This window comes from Galeopterus variegatus, unplaced genomic scaffold (assembly GCF_000696425.1).
Source record: "Galeopterus variegatus unplaced genomic scaffold, G_variegatus-3.0.2 Scaffold109, whole genome shotgun sequence".
NCBI lineage: Eukaryota > Metazoa > Chordata > Mammalia > Dermoptera > Cynocephalidae > Galeopterus > Galeopterus variegatus.
This window is the reverse complement of record NW_007726220.1, coordinates 321,474-325,865: the sequence shown is the minus strand read 5'-3', so window position 1 is coordinate 325,865 and position 4,392 is coordinate 321,474.

The window sequence follows — 4,392 nt, the reverse complement described above, 5'->3', positions numbered from 1 at the left end:
ATTCTAATAGAGATGGAATTTCAGAATTTAGTGCCAGGGCCAGCCTGTGATTCACTTGGGAGAGGGTGGTGCTGATAACACCAAGGCCAAGGGTTTGGATCCCCATATAGGGATGGCTGGTTAGCTCACCTGGGAAAGCATGGTGCTGACAATACCAATTCAAGGGTTAAGATCCCCTTACCAGTCATCTTTTTAAAAACAACAACAAAAAAAGAATTTAGTGTCAATAAATCCTTATATCCCATGAGAATTTGGCATATTTTCTTCACAGGTTCCACTCCAATCATGTAAAAAAAAGTGTCTGAAATGAATAGCATGTACAACGCAGGGCACAAGTTTGATAACCTAGATGAAATGAACCAATTCCTTCAAAGACACCGTAATAACTTCGTATAGCATACATTATACGAAGTTATACGATTAACACTAGAAAAAGCTGAGTGAAGGGGCCGGCCCGTGGCTCACTCGGGAGAGTGCGGTGCTGATAACACCAAGTCAAGGGTTAAGATCCCCTTACCGGTCATCTTTTTTAATAAAAAAAAAAAAAGAGTAAGACTTTCAAAACATTTAAATCTCAAATAACGAATCCCTAAATTTACATAAAATGACACACGTCTCCTATTTCCTTGAATTCCTGGTTATAGCTTTTAACTTTGTGCTACACAAAAGGTTTACAGAGGCAACGTTTCAAGATTCTCTTGGGCATCCATCACCTCTCTTGAAAGCCTCTCATGGACTTGAGGTAATTTTATTTTATTATTATTATTTTTTTTTAAAGATGACCATAAGGGGATCTTAACCCTTGACTTGGTGTTGTCAGCACCACGCTCACCCAGTGAGCAAACCGGCCATCCCTATATGGGATCCGAGCCCGTGGCCTTGGTGTTATCAGCACCGCACTCTCCGGAGTGAGCCACGGGCTGGCCCTTCGAGGTAATTTTAATCAGAACTGATGTAAAGGGAAAATTGACTCTCGGGATTGGGGCGGGAGGTGAGGGGGTGTTAGGATAATACCATCAATCATATTAACAGAGAAGAAACGTTATCTTTTAAAGCAAAATGGTAGTGTTTGTGTTTTTTGGGGGGGACGACAAATCCCGTGAAAATGTTTTCAAAACCGAAAGAATGGTCTTGAGTGGAAGGAGGGAATAAAAGAACAAAAAAGAACAAAAAATCTAAGAGAAAACATTATACATCATGTTTAAAAACGACTTTGGGGGTTATAACACCAACGTCAAGGGTTCGGATCAAAAACAAAAACAAAATAAAAACTACTTTACGTTGAACAAATAACCTCCCTCACCACTGAAAGCCTGAGTGCCAGTTAAAATCTCTAGTTTGATTTGGGGTAAATTGTTTCTATGGCTTTTGCTAACTGGGCTGGTGTGGTTTTGCCTGAAGGGTTGAGGGTTCCGAGAGGAAAAGTTTGGAGGCTGGCTTCCCAAGGTTGCTTAAATGGCAGGAGGGTACAAAGTCGAGGGTTTATCCTCCCCATGCCAGTTACCTGCTTGGTTTTGAGAACAACTCCAACAATAGGGGGTCAGCCTGCTAGAGGTCTGGACCTTAATTTCCCCATCTGTAAAATGGAGCAGGCGACTGCTACTCTGAGGAGGGCAGGAATACAGGACTATAACCCTCGGCTCCGCCAACCTGAAGGAAGCCAGCCTGCCAGGGCCAGGAGGTGGCGGCGCACAGAGAAGCGAGAACAAGGTAGTTTGCAGGAAGCGCTTCAGGGCTGGGAGCGGAGACTAAGGGCGGAGGCGGGAATGTGAAAGCCAAGCCCTAGTTGCGGAGTTTGTACCGAAGCTCAGGAGAGGCGGGGCGAAACTGAGGTGAAGGGGTTAGTCAGTGGACTGGCAAGACAAGCCTCCTCCCCCGAAAAGAGCGAGCTGGGTGAGGAGGAGGCTCTGAGGTGGCGGCTCAGGAACGTGGGGGGAGGGGAGAAGCGAACTCGCGCAGGAAAGGGGCGGGAAGCACGCGCCCACCGTGCGCATGCGCGCGCCTAGCTCCTCCAGCCCGCAGGCCCGGGCTTCTAACCGCGCGCCCAGCGCCGACGGCGCGGACGTTAGAGAAGGGGACGTCGTACGGTCCTCTCCACCCTGTTGGGGCCTGAAAGGGCAGCGGTGCGATCCTCGAGGTGGCGGGCGCACACCTGTTTTCTTCAGTGGGGATTTAGAAAGCCGGGAAAGGGAGCACGTTCCTTTCCTTTGCGCTTTTCCTTCCCCTCCCCCACGAAGAATGGGGCGGCAGGTCTTGGGCGTGTCGGAGAGAGTCCACTCCGGGTTTTCCCGCCCACTTTAACTCTGTGAGCGCTTCGACCGCGCGGCGCTTCACTCCACCGGGCGCGCCCGAACCCTCCGCCGGAACTCGTTCCGCCTCCCCCACACGTCCTTTTCCTGGAATGGAAGTGAGCCCTCAGACCTCTTTCTCTGAGCGCTCTCTGGCCGGCCGCTACTCCCTGTGTCCCCTCGGGATCCCAACTCCGACGGCCCCTAACAACTAGAATTCCCCTTTAACAAGGTCCCTCTGAGGGACTACTTGATGTCTTCGTGCGCTCGGTGGTGCGGCCGCGTTCTGAGCTCTTCCTGGAAACTCCCGCCTCGGGGAGCCGGGAGAGCCGGACCGGGGGGAGGGGTGCGGAGGCCACGCACACGCCCCCGTCCCACGGGAGGGCTCCGCGCCCCCGCCCTTGTCCCCGCGGAGAGGAGGGAAGGAGCGCACAGGAGGGGGGAGCGGGCCGCGGAAACGGGGGGGCGGCTTTCCGCCCCACCCCCCGCCTCCAGAACAACGGGTTCCCGCTGCTGCCCCCTGCCGCCCACAGCGCCCCGCCCCTCCCGCCCCTGCAGCGCTCTGAGAGGGGCGTCGGGGGCGCCTCAGTTGCTGTGGGCGTGGGAACCGGAGCCTAGAACAAGATCTGACCGGTTTCCTGTCACGAAACTTCCAATTACTTTACAGAAGCCAGTTGGGCCAACTTGGTCCCAGCCGGAGTTGTCCACATTTCACGACTCTACTGACTTCCCTTCTAATTTAAACCAACGGGGAATGGTGTTGGGGGAAGCAGTTGATGAAACGAAGAGCAACACCACGTTGCACTGCTAACTTAAAAGAAATTAAACAAAATACTTATTGTGGGTAATTTTTGAAGGGCTACCAACAGAAGAAACTCGGGTTTTTCAAGTGAAAACCCCCCCCTCATATACACAAAGGTTTAAGTCATGAGAGTATTACTGCAGAACGTTTGCTTGAGAGCTTGCTTGAGTTTGTGGTTTGAAAAAACTCGTGAACTTTTCAAAAGAGAAGCATTTGTTTCTGAATCCAATAGGAAAAAAAAAAATTCGAAGAGCCTGAAAAAGTTCAATTAGGATAGCACTCACATTTCAACATTTCCCAGATTTTGCAATATTAAACTGTGAGGGTTCGTGCCAAAACATATACCCTTTTTTTTTTTTTTTTTTTGGCGGCTGGCTGGTACAGGGATCGAGTCCTGGACCCTGGTGTTATAAGGACCACGCTCTACCCAACTGAGGTAACTGGCCAGCCCAGTTGGTGCCACATTTTAAAGCAAGAATTCTTACTGCCAAATTACAAATTTTTCAAAATGAGGGGTGTTCAACCAAATTGCTGCCGGACCCCATAAACAGGCACGGACAGCACTGCTACAATTACACCTAATTATCTCACTTGTAGCCTTATTTGATTCACTGTCGGATAAAATCTTCATCCCGGGTGTCACTAGCTGGCCTTTTTCTGGGGCTGAACAATCTCACACCTTCTGTTCCTCGGTTCATTCAACGAACCTATATAACCCATTGCCCTCTATTCCATTCTCTCGTCCATCTCTTCCACAAATGCAATCCAGATAGGTTGTTTTCATACCAGCTTCTCTAGGGACTGAAAAATGAAGAGAAGGAACATCAGAATTACGGGAAAAATTTCTTCTTTGAAGAAAGAACTTACCGGGTCGGAGGGGGTAAAAAAAAAAAAAAAGAAAGAACTTAGGCCAAGAAACCAAATTTGTTGTTTAACTTGAGCCCCCTAAGGGGATTTAGCATAGTGAGCTGGATGCAGTTAAACCAGCTTAATCACTTTCTTTGTTCTGGGCTCTTTGCATTAATTTAATGTTGTATTTTTAACACGGTTTGACACAACCTAAGCTAATTTCTTCTATTTTAGTGTAGAGTCTACACTGTAGACCGTACAACATAACCAAACAAATTTCTGTGGAATCCTTGATATTTTGTAGAATTCTATCCTAAAATGCTATATAACAAATACTAAAAAAAAAGTAGGTTTGGTGGGGGAAGTGAGGGGAGAGGAGATCATGTTTTCATTTTTTTAAAATCCGGAGATTTTAAAAGCACAAAAGATTGGCCGTATAGAACATTTAAGTAT